This window comes from Bos javanicus, chromosome Y, assembly GCF_032452875.1.
Source record: "Bos javanicus breed banteng chromosome Y, ARS-OSU_banteng_1.0, whole genome shotgun sequence".
Lineage (NCBI taxonomy): Eukaryota > Metazoa > Chordata > Mammalia > Artiodactyla > Bovidae > Bos > Bos javanicus.
Genome location: NC_083898.1, coordinates 1225120 through 1238259, shown reverse-complemented (window position 1 = coordinate 1238259; position 13140 = coordinate 1225120). Strand labels below are relative to the sequence as shown.

Sequence of the window (13140 nt, the reverse complement as noted above, 5' to 3'; positions counted from 1 at the left end):
CAAGGAAACTAAAAATTTTTAAATAATGTAGAAAATTAACTGTCTTCATCCCTGGCTGGTAAATGTGTAATTCATAAAGAATGATAGTCATTAAAAAATGGTATATTTGATAAAGATTTAAAAGAATGTTGATTTTATAGCTAATTTTTAGTGAACTGTAATCATTTTTGCAATAGTGATATCAAAGATTAATGCTACAAATCACCATAATAGATGTAATAATTTAAAAATTTGAAATATTCAGGAATTACCAAGATGTGATACAGAGACATGAAGTGAGCAAACACTATTTCAAAAATGATGCTGATAGTCTTGCTCAATGCAAAGGTGCCACAAACCTTGAATTTGCAGAAACCTCAGTATGTGCAAAGAGCAATATAACCTATTGCTTTTACATATTGTGTAATCTGTTAAGATACCTTCAAAAGTATGATGTCAAATAAAAACTTTGCAAAATAGTTTACTACTTGAAATACAGTTTAATATGGTCCTTTACAACTAATTCAACACCCTATATTTGTGATTCATCATCAGAAACGCTGGGCTGGAAGAAGCACAAGCTGGAATCAAAATTGCCGGGAGAAATATCAATATCCTCAGATATGCAGATGACACCACCCTTATGGCAGAAAGTGAAGAGGAACTAAAAAGCCTCTTGATGAAAGTGAAAGAGGAGAGTAAAAAAGTTGGCTTAAAGCTCAACATTCAGAAAACTAAGATCATGGCATCTGGTCTCATCACTTAATAGATGGGGAAACAGTAGAAACAGTGTCAGACTTTATTTTTGGGGGCTCGAAAATCATGGCAGATGGTGATTGAAGCCATGAAATTAAAAGACGCTTATTCCTTGAAAGGAGGGTCATAGCCAACCTAGATAGCATATTGAAAAGCAGATACTGGATGCTTGGGGCTGGTGCACTGGGACGACCCAGAGGGAGGGTATGGGGAGGGAGGAGGGAGGAGGGTTCAGGATGGGGAACACAGGTATACCTGTGGTGGACTCATTTCGATATTTGGCAAAACTAATACAATATTGTGAAGTTTAAAAATAAAAAAAAAAGGCAGAGACATTACCTTGCCAACAAAGGTCCATCTAGTTAAGGTTATGGTTTTTCCAGTAGTCGTGTATGGATGTGAGAGTTGGACTGTGAAGAAAGCTGAGTGCTGAACAATTGATGCTTTTGAACTGTGGTGCTGGAGAAGACTCTTGAGAGTCCCTTGGACTGCAAGGAGGTCCAACCAGTCCATTCTAAGGGATATCAGTCTTGGGTGTTCTTTCGAAGGACTGATGCTAAAGCTGAAACTCCAGTACTTTGACCACCTCATGCGAAGAGTTGACTCATTGGAAAAAGACTCTGATGCTGGGAGGGATTGGGGGCAGGAGGAGAAGGGGACGACAGAGGATGAGATGGCTGGATGGCATCACCAACTCGATGGACATGAGTTTGAGTGAACTCTGGGAGTTGGTGATGGACAGGGAGGCCTGGCATGCTGCGGTTCATGGGGTCGCAAAGAGTCGGGCACGACTGAGCGACTGAACTGACTGACTGACTGTTATTCATTAATATAATCTGATAGAACTTTTAAGAAGTAAACCAAGGCTCAGATTCCACCCAGTTAAAATTAGATACTCTGGAAATTCAATGTGGACATTGATTGTGGAATGAAGTGATTCTGATTTCAATTTGAAAAGCTATGTTAGATCAAATAGAAGACCAGTGACTATGGGATGTCATGGTTTACTTTGGGGTTAAGGAAATTTCTAGGGCACACTAAGTTTCAAAATTGGGAAAGAAAATGGGTGAGTTTGATTTCCATAAAACGAAGAAGATGGATATGACATACATAGCAACAGGGTGTAATGTTTATAATATGTAAAATTACTGAAAATAACACAAGTGATATAATGGACACAATTTCTGTTAATTTCTGGAAGAGTAAAGCTGTATAGCTAATGAAAATTAAATCACCAAATTAAAATAATGTTATTATCTCATTAAAATTTTAGCTTGACATTAAAATTATTTTAAAACATGGAGCACATTAAGAGTTGGCCAATGTGGTTAAGATTTTATGCATTCACTGCCATGTGTTGGGTTTGGTCCCTGACCAGGGAAGTGACATCCTGGAATCCACGTATCATGGCCAAAAACAAGTTTGGCCAAGGGAGCAAGGGAAGAATAAATTAGGAATTTGAAATTAACAAATACACTCTACTAAATATAAAATAAACAAGCATCTAGAGCACACAGAACTCTAGTCTGTAAATGGAAAAGAATCAGAAAAAGAATATTTAAGTGTATGTGTATATTTAAAACTGATTGCTTTTGCTAGATACTTGAAATATTGAAAATCAACTATAATTCCATTCACAAATTCAAATTAAGAAAAAAAGGATCAGGAAGTTCAGTGGCAGTTCAGTGGTTAGGACTCCACATTTCACTTGCAGGGGACACAGTTTCCAGCCTTGGTCAAGGAACTAGGATCCCATATTCTGTGTGGCATAGCCACGAAAAAAAAATATTAATAATTTTTTGGATGGGGATGAATAAAATGTCCTTTCCGATTGCCTGCCATCTGGTTTTTGTGAATTAGTCCTTATGAATCATCATACTTTGGGTTTCTTTAAACCCTGTATTTACTGGTAAGTTTAAATTGGTAGTTTAATCTACAGAGTTGATCATATTCAACTGATTTGTGGTGAGGTCATGAAGAACACACTACTTCATAGGTGGTTTTGTATATAGTCTTCAGGAGGCAAATATGTAACTCCCTCATATTTTAGCATTAATCATTCTTTAAAGGTTGTATGTGTTTCCCCCCCGCCCCCCGCCCCCGTGGTAGCATTTTATTTATTTGTTTTTTAAATTTTATTTTATTTTTAAACTTTACAAAATTGTATTAGTTTTGCCAAATATCGAACTGAATCCGCCACAGGTACACATGTGTTCCCCATCCTGAACCCTCCTCCCTCCTGCCTCCCCATACCATCCCTCTGGGTCGTCCCAGTGCACCAGCCCCAAGCATCCAATATCGTGCATCGAACCTGGACTGGCAACTCGTTTCATACATTATATTATACATGTTTCAATGCCATTCTCCCAAATTTTCCCACCCTCTCCCTCTCCAACAGAGTCCATAAGACTGTTCTATACATCAGTGTCGCTTTTGCTGTCTCATACACAGGGTTATTGTTACCATCTTTCTAAATTCCATATATATGCGTTAGTATACTGTATTGGTGTTTTTCTTTCTGGCTTACTTCACTGTGTATAATAGGCTCCAGTTTCATCCACCTCATTAGAACTGATTCAAATGTATTCTTTTTAATGGCTGAGAAATACTCCATATGTCTGTGTTTTTAAAAAATTATTTTTGATTGTGTTGAGTCTTCGTTGCTGTGCGTAGATTTTTCTCTAGTTACAGCGCCGCGGGGCTATGCCCTAGTTGCAGTATGCAGTCTTCTCACTGCAATGGTTTCTGCTGTGGAGCACAGGCTCTAGGCACACGAGGTTCAGTAGTATAACACATGGTCTCAGTAATTGTAGCTTCCCAGCTCTAGAACGCAGGCTCAGTAGTTGTGGCACATGGGCTTAGTTGCCCCGAGGCATGTGGGACCTTCCCAGACTTGGAATTGAACCCATGTCCCCTGCATTGTAGGCGGATTCTTTACCATTGAGCCACCAAGGAAGCCCTCTACTTCTGTTAATAATGTATTAATTAGAATCCCTTTATAAAGAGAAATTTCATTTTTCACGTTACAGAAACAGCGTGTAATTAGGCACTTTGCAAATAACATGTTCTCTAGTACTTTACAAATTTGATTTTTTTTTGAAATGTCACCATATATCATAAATCTGGACATCTATGATGTATTTGACTCTTGTAATTAATGTTACTTTGATACAAATTTCCTAGCTTTAGGAAATGGAAGCCTATTTCTAAGGGGTTGTGACATATTAAATATTACAAACTTTTAACACTTTATTCTCTTTATGGTGAAAGATGTCCTAATCAGGAAATTGTCATTTCTCTAAGGAAATGTTTGCATTTTTTGGAAATACATAAAATCTTAGACAGAGTACCAGCAGTGTTTAATTGCTACTGATTATTTTTTTCTAGGCTTCCTGTATTTATTTTTACCTGTATTTACCTGTATTTATTACACTAGTAATGCTAGTGTGGCTTGCAACCATAAAGTATAATTCAGTTGGTGGTGATTTTCAGGAATTATTTAAATAATGCCTTATTTGACAGGTGAAAAAAAACTATGAAAATCACATCATTAGTCATCATTTTAAATTTTATTTGCAGATTAAAATTTATATTTGATACTATTTTATGGATTACAACATGCAACTTGCTAATTGTTCAAGATAAATGATAAATTTTCAAGGCATGCTAAGTGTGATGGTTAAATGTCAGCTTGGCTGATATTAGATGATTGGTTCATCATTATTTGTTTCTGTGAAAGTGTTTTTTGCTTTTTGAAGTTTACATTTAGGAAACCCATAATGTAGACAGGCCTCTTATCAGTCAGAGGCCTGATGATAAAAAGGCTGCTTCCAATTCAAACCACAGCATCAGCTTTCTCTTTGGTCTTGAACCTGGTGGCCTATTAATCAGACTTTGGATTTCTACAGCTCCATAATCTCCTGAGGGAATTCCTTAAAATAAATCTTTCTCTGTCTCAATATAGCTAAATTGCATTTTATTGTTTTGTGGAGATGGAAATTGTGAGTGGTAAATTTGAACATTTTGGTTAAGAGATTTCTCAATAATGACGTATAGCTATGGTTCTTTACATAGTATAGCTGATCCTTTAAAAGCTCATGGTGATCTTCAGTTTACTAAAGGTCTTTTGTATGAAGTTTCACAGCCATGCTATTTATACTTCATTTTATCATAAATATACTGTGTTTTCATTGTGTATTTAATGTGTGTATATGTGTATTTCTGGTAAAATGATTTTTCATATGCTGATACTTCCATCCATAAGTGTATTTGAAATACAAATTACTTTGCATTTTCAAAAAGCCTATGTAATATAGTTGACTTCCTAGGTATAGTCATCTATAGATTAATCTTTCTTAAAATCTAATAAAGGTTCATGTAACAAATATAGCTAGATCATTTACTAATATCCTATCAGAAATTAACTCTTTTAGTGCATGAAATGTAATATCAAAGGCTAGTTTTAAAATGTCACTTTCCAAACTACCTCCTACCTTTGCAATTAGAAAACATCTTTTTCCTATATGGCCACTCTTTTCTTAAGTGCTTTATACTAATGGTCATACTAGTTTTTTTTTTGTAATCATGGGGTTTCCCTTTTGGCTCAGTGGTAAGGAATCTGCCTGCTCTGGGCAATGGGGGAGACCTGGGTTCGATCCCTGGGTAGGGAGGATCACCTGGAGAAGGGGATACTCCAGTGTTCTTGCCTGCAAAATCCGTTGGACAGAGGAGGCTGGGAGACTGCCGTCCACGGGGTCACAGAGACACAGCTGAGTGACTAACAGTAATCATGAGAAATCTAACAAGAATGCTGACATTATGTTTTTGTGATCTGACTATGGTGCTACAGTTTAAAGCATGATGTCAGGTCCCATTGTTACTGTAATACTAAAGGAATTCTTTGGAAATATATGTTAGTTACCAATGTTAATTATGTTAATTGTTTTTGAAGTTATGATAGTTTTTTTCACTTGAAAAGTAGTTTTTCTTTCTGCGAAAATATATCAGTGTTTTGTGGTTTTCTAGAATCAAAAATATGTTGTATTTTGTAATTTCTGGAACAAAATTTACTCACTTGGAAAATACAAAAATAGAATAAGTTGTGGCTTTGAAAATTATCATCCAGAAATTTTTCCAGAGATGATTTTTGATGTACTTTTTATAAAACATTTCATGATTTCAAGGTATATGAGGGCAGGACAAGTCGCATTCTGGGAGTTTTGATAATACGTTTTATAGGCTTCTACATTTTAAAGAGATTTCGCCACTATTTTGTTGGTTTTCAACTTTTGAATTATACTGAGAAACTAGTTAACATTGGTTCCACAATGTGCTGTAAAGATCTCGCTGTTTGCCTTTTTACTAATGTTCAAACAAAGCTTGGAGTGTGGAAAATAACATAGAAATTTAAAGTAATGAAAACACAAAATACACTTTTGGAGCTGATAAATTTACTGTGGCTTCTCTTAACGTTTATGCTGTTCAACATTTACCTGTTTATGCCGTTTTCTTAAAAAAAAAACAGCGAATTACGATATGGGTCTATTTAAGAATATTTAAATTTTATCAAAGGACTTAAGTAGGCTTACAAATCTTCAAACACAAGGTACATACGTAGAAAATGACACATTAAAAATTAACTGAAACATGCAAAATCATTGAAAGTTTAAGCCTTTTCCACATGACATTCAAGTCATTTAGGTTCTGTGAGTTTTATAAAGACCAAATGGCTTGATAGTTGTTCTAGAATAAGCCGCCTTCTCTTGCCCATACCCAGAATGGCATGCTTATTTTCATTTTATTACAAATGTTTTTTTTTCCCCCCCAAGCAAAGATAGGGTATAGTATGGGTTACTAAATTTTCTTCCCTAGCTACAAGAAAACAGCATTTACTTCAGGCAAGTGTTTGACAACTCCAAACATCTAAGCAGGCAGCTGGGCCAGGACCCGCGCGGGGACGCGGTACGTCTCTGGGTAGAACCAGATCCGGCCAGGTGTGAAGCGCCTATGTTTCCGCGGGGCTTTACGATCTGAGCGGCGGCAGTGGCAACGGCGGGCGGGAGCGCGGAAGAGGAGAAAATAAGATCGTTGTTATACGGTCGGCCGCAGACCCTACCGCAGACCCTGCCGTAGATCCTGCCGCGAGGTCACGGGCCTCTTGGGTTGCGGGGACCGAATGGCTTCGACACGAGACGCTGAAGAACCAATTTGGTAGAGACAGGGGGGCCTATCTACCCTTCCGCATTTTCCTGGATCTCTCCCGGGCGGTGACGTGACGTGCTGACGGCGGGCCTGTGCCGGTGAGCTGGGCCGCTTTTTGTCAGCTCCGAACTCGGCCCCTCCTCCCTTCCTCCGCCCGCCCTACCAGTAGGAGCCCGGCCCAGTGCTCCAGAGAAAGGCAGGCCTGCATCACCCGCCACCGTCACCGACCGCCCGCACCCGGGTTTGGTGAGTCTGGGGCGCGGCCGAAGCCGCGGGGCCTAGTTCGAGTGGGAAGCCTGGTCCCGGCCTAGGCGGCGGCGCGTCTGACGCCCTTCAGTGCTAGGCCGAGCGGTGTCGTTTTCGGCTCCGTGTAGGCCCCAAGGAGGCCGCAGTTACGGCAGGGGAGGAGCGCGGCGTGGACGCGCGCTCCGCAAACGGGCGGGACTTGGGGAAGAGTTGCTTTGTGGCCAGGGATACAGCCGAGGGACTGTAGGTCGGCACCGAGTTCTCCCAGGGCACTGCGCGGGGGCTAGGCCTAGTGAGGAGATGGTTGTCTGCGTGAGGTACCGCAGGCCACTATGTAAATATCAACAAGGGGGGGACAGAGGGGGACAAGATGGTGGCGAATCTATGCCTGTTGCAGGCGCGGTTGAGGGGGTTGCTGGGAGAGGGAGCCGCCATTTTGAATGCGACCTCAGAAGAGAAAATTCCGTTACAGCCCATGAGGGGGGGTTGGAGAGCCGGCGGCGGCTCCGGTGTCGGGCGCCAGAGGCTTGGCACGGAGGCGTTTGCGCGCGGAGGGGGCGTGCTCGCTCCCGGAAGCGGCCATTCCTCTTGTTGCCATGATGGACGGTTGGGCTCATGGCGTTCCGCTGCAGCGCCACCTTCCTGCGTTGTTTGCTGTAGTTCGTTGATTGGCTGGCTGCTTCCGCTGTGTTTTGACTGAACCGCCCATAGCCCGAGCGTGCGACTTATCGCCCTGGTTTGTAGTTCCCCGAGGGTAATTAAACCCAGTGGCCTTCACAAGGCAAATGACAATCTCAGAAATGTTCTTTTTACTTAAGTACAGTAGTTTATGACTCCTGTGAGTGCCTTCCATACGGTTTTCCAAAATTTGCCTCCCTTTTTCAATAATAAAAATGAAATTTGATGGGGGAAATAAGGGCTCACTACGCTTTCTGGGTCACAAGATGCAAGTTGCTGGAAAGCAACGTTTAAAGCCTTTTTTTCCTTAACTGGGAAACTTACTGCAAAACTGCGTTTAAGTTTGATTTTGTGCTATATGTTAAGCTTTGGAAATAGGATTTTCTTATTGAAGTACAATAAATGTGATGCAGTGTTAACGGGTTCTTGTAGTCTCCTGTCTAGAGTTCGGTTTATTTGAAAAGTTTTACGGTAATAGCTGCTTTGTTTTGTACTTTTTTTTTTTTAATTATTTTTATTTTTGTGTTTTGTTTTGTACTTTAGACTTCATGGTAGGGCGGTTTATTGGTAAAATGAAGCGCATGTGAATTTGCTGTGTACTAACTAAAGACGGACAAAGTTTCTAAAATGAGATGATGCTTGCAAGAGTTCACTGCTAGAGTTTCATAGGGATACGAAGTCCTCATTTGCAACTTTAGAAAGGGGTTCCTGAAGTAAGAGGCTCTCTATTTTCAAAGCTACTTGCTGAAAATGTGTGCAACTTTTAGGTGAGTTAACGAGTGGGAAAAGGGCAAATGTTAAGTATGAACCATGTTCAGAAGACACCACAAATTACAGTTTGATTTGAGTGGATGTGTAAGTAGGGGAGTACTGGAAATTGAGATTATTAAAAGTAGATTCATTCTAAAGTTGCAGACTGATGGAAAGCTATGCTCTGCTTCATGTTCATTTAGCAGTTCTGACTCCAATCATTGCAGAACTTTTAAAGTTGAGAAGTAATGGAAACTGGTAGTAGGTTGATTAGTGTTTTCGTTAGTAGAAAAACTACTGAGTACTGCTGCTGTTTATTTCATCTCTCCTTAGCATCTTCTTTTTTTTTTTTTTTTTTTTCTGTCCTAAGTTCTAGCACCAATTAAAGTTTGGCTCAGAAATAGGCTTCTGTAGGGAACAAACTTTTACTTAACAGTGGTTGAAAATTACAGGAGTAGTTTGGTCAGTTTAAAAACGAGTAATTCCTGAGAACACAATGAGCGTCATATAGCCTTGTGCAGACTTTCTTCCCACTGGTGAAAGGAACTCCGTTTATGAAAATATCATTACTCTTCTCTAAATTAAGCTTGAAGGCTCGTGTATTAATTTATGAATGTTACAGACGCAGGTTTCAGAAAACATGTTTTCTAGACTTGCAACAATGGTGTTCCTTCTATAAGAAGGAGTATCACATTTATCATGAACCGTTGGTTTAGAAAATTTTAGAAACTTAATTGAGACAGATGGGAAGCGGGTTGCTAATATAGCCTGGTTTGTGAGGTGTGAAGGACAAACATAAATTGTAGAAGTAGTTGCTTTATATCTTGACAGCTGAGAAACAACTCTTAAGAAGATAGAACTGTATGCTGCACAGTACAGCAGCAGCAGATGTTCCAGTACAGCAACAACGGATGTTCAAGATTAAGAGTATGTTAGACTCATATGTTTAATTGAGAAGACAGGTACGTGTATTACTTTAAAGTATTTCCATTAGAAACGATTAAATATAAAATGTTTTTTGCTTAAAGGGGTAGATTTTGATTATAGGCAGAACACTTTATTAGCCAACTATTTGGATTTATGTATGTTTTTCAAATAGAAAAACATTTCCTTAAAAAAAAAATCAACTGCTTTTTGTGAATGCTTTCTCTAACCATGTTTTAATTTATATGCTCACAAATTAATCTTCTTTGCGTTATTTATGCTCATTGGCAGTAACCTTTAAAAAATTTTTTTCAACTCAGTGTTTGAAATTTTGTTGAAGTAGGTGAGAAACGTAGATGGACATTTGATGTAAAAGTTTGTTCTCTTCAACCTCATACTTTTCTTCTATTTCTATGTAGATTTTCATACATTTTCTTTTGCTGCCAAATATCTAGCCTAACATTCTGCTGATTCATTTCTCCTTAAAATTTTCTTGGGTTCTCTAATCTTATAAAAATCATTTATTTCTTTTTTATCCCACATATTTCTGAATTCATTGTTTCCCAAATACAAAACTGTTCCACAGTATATTAATTGGTGTGTCACATAAGTATTTTTGTGCTTCAGGAACTCCGTTGTTCCTCCTTTGTCAGCTATGGTTCTTTTCCAAACCTAAATATGAACTCTCCTTTGAGATCAGTCCTCTCTTGTTTCCTCCAGTCTTCTTCCCTGGCTTACTGTCCTTTATTATGTTTACATTCTTGCCTAAGTTTCTCACCTAGCTTTTCTAGTTGCCTCTTGAGTATCTCATTTGCCTTCTTGACAGGTGTACTTAACATGGCTACAGTAAAATGTAATTTGACATCTGTTTGGTGCTCAGTGTTATAAAAGTTGGAAACCTGTTTCTCCATGGAATCCCTAAAACAATTCCTGCTTCTTGATTTCTGTTTGTGACCTTTAGTTTTCCAGCCTTTCTTCTTTTTCACATAGAATGACATAGACATCTTTAATTTCCTATTAAATTTATTCTAACCCCGGTTCATATTTTGTTTCCTTTGAAATAGTCCTACTTGTAACAGATAGTCATCCTTGTCTCCCTAGCAAAAGGATCTGGCATATTGACGTTATTTTCATTAAATGTTATTTGAATGATTAAATGCAGAGATTTACATAAAGTTGAATAGTTCTGCAATTAAAATAAACTAGATTAACAGGTATGTTATGTTTTTGACAGGGTATAAATAATAGGAAATACTGTGTCCACTTCATGAAAGCACTTAGTTCAAATGGGAGCCAGGAGTAGACTTTCCTCCCTGCTCCACTCCCCTCCTACACATCACCTGATAGAAATATAGTGAAAGTGAAAGTATTATTGGCTAAGTTGTGTGTGACTCTTTGCAACCCCTTGTACTGTAGACCACCAGGCTGCGCTGTCCATGGGATTTCACAGGTATTTGTACTACAGTGAGTTACCACGTCTTTCTGGGGCTTTTCCTAATCCTCGGATTGAACCCCCATCTCTCACGTTGCAGGAGGATATTTACTGTCTTAGCCACCAGGAAAGCTGATAAGAAAAAAGGTAGTCCATTAGTATTAGTATTTTTCAGTGGTGGTGATGATTCAGTTGCTGAGTCACGTCTTACTCTTGACAATGCCATGGACTGTAGCCTGCCAGGCTTCTCTGTCCATGGAATTCTCCAGGCAAGACTACTGGAGGGGGTTGCCATTTCCTTCACCAGGAGGGTCTTCCTGACCCAGGGATCAAACCCTGGTCTCAGGCATTCCAGGTAGATTCTTTACCAACTGAGCTTTGAAGGAAGCCTTATTTCAGTACATTTTATAAAATATGTATATATTTGTAAAATAAGTCCTTTTAAAGGATTCAGTTAAACTGTTTTCCTCAATCTCAGTTCTTTTTTTTCCCCTAGAAGCAGTTGATGTCCTTGGCATTGTATACCCAAAACAATGTCTGTGCTTTACACTTACTGAAAATGCGTCCCATTAAATGTTTCATTTAGTATTTTTTATTTAAGTTACACAGTCACTTTTTGCAAGACACTTAATGTTACACAGGGGTCTAGATTAGTGGTTTCTGGAATGTGGTCCAGGAACCCCTGGGGATATCTTAATTTTTTTTAGGGTGTTGTGAAAGAATAACTTACGTTTTTTCATAAAAATACTAAGAACTTACTTCTTTACTCTCCTTCCTCTATAACTGTAGTGTAGTAGTGTGTAGTAGCGTTTTTCAGAGGCCAATATGACCAGTTGTGTTGCAGAACAAAGAGGAAGTGTATAGAGAAATACAGCAGCCTCTCTCAAGCTGCACATTAGATTTACAGAGAATTCAGTTTTTCTGAAAATATTTTGGTACAAATGTTACATTAGCATTAGTAAGTTATAGATTAGTTTGAAATGTTGCTTAAACTTTCCATTCAACAGAATATTGGTCATGTGGAGCTGCTGTATATTTATTTATATACATATATATATATATGTTTGTTTTTTTTTTTAAACTGGGTATTTTACCTGTTGATTGAATTGATCATTTAAATTCATGACCCATTGTTTGTCTTCCTCCAGTTTTATTATGCACTGTGTAAGTTTAAGGCAACAGAGTTTCATGTACTGTGAGAAGGTTATCACTGCTGCTGCTGCTGCTAAGTGGCTTCAGTCGTGTCCAACCCCACAGATGGCAGCCCAGCAGGCTCCCCCATCCCTGGGATTGTCCAGGCAAGAACGCTGGAGTGGGTTGCCATTTCCTTCTCCAATGCGTGAAAGTGAAAAGTGTTCAGTCGTGTCTGACTCCTAGCGACCCCATGGACTGCAGCCTACCAGGCTTCTCTGTCCATGGGATTTTCCAGGCAAGAGTACTGGAGTGGGGTGCTATTGCCTTCTCTGAGGTTATCACAGTAAGTTCATTGAATACCAGTCATCTCACAGATACATAGTTAAGTAAGTGGAAAAAATATATTTTTATCTCTGATAATAACTATTAGGATTTAGTCCCTTGTCAGCTTTCATATGTAACGTACAGCAGAGTTCAATTATGTTTGTCATGCTGTACGTTACATCCTTAGTACTTATTTGTAAGTGGAAGTTTGTACTTTTTGACTGCCTTTGTCCACTTCCCACTCCCCCAACTACTGCCTCTAGTAACTACAACTCTGATCTTTTTCTGTGAGTTTGTTATAATTGACCTGCAACACTATGTTGGATCCTTGATACACAATCTATAATGTTTCTGCTTAATCACTACATTTCAGTGTGATCATCACAGTAAGTCTTGTTACAGTCTGTTGCCACACAAAGATACTGCAGTTACTGACTCTGTTTCACACACTGTATTCATACTTATAATTCATTTATTTTGCAGCTGAAAGTATTACCTGTTAATCTCCCCCACCTGTTTGCTTCTATTTTCCATCTTTCACCCATAAAACTACCTCTTCTCTGTCACGGTTTTTCTTTTTGTTTGTTTGTTTGTTCATTTGTTTCTTTAGATCCCACATAAGAGTGAAATCACACAGTATTTGTGATGTTTTACTAATTATGATATTCTCTATGTTTATACATGTCACAAATGGAAGTACTTAATTCTGTTCTTGT

General features: G+C 38.7%; 1 protein-coding gene across 1 annotated transcript in view; it reads left to right on the top strand.

Annotated features, from left to right (window-relative positions):
* The first annotated feature begins 6300 nt into the window (after window positions 1-6300).
* The window catches only part of LOC133243842 (zinc finger Y-chromosomal protein), a 73253-nt gene continuing 66413 nt past the window's right edge, over window positions 6301-13140 (top strand). The window contains exon 1 of the mRNA XM_061410565.1: window positions 6301-7182. The gene's annotated coding sequence lies outside the window, so the exon portion shown is untranslated. The remainder of the gene's footprint in view (window positions 7183-13140) is intronic.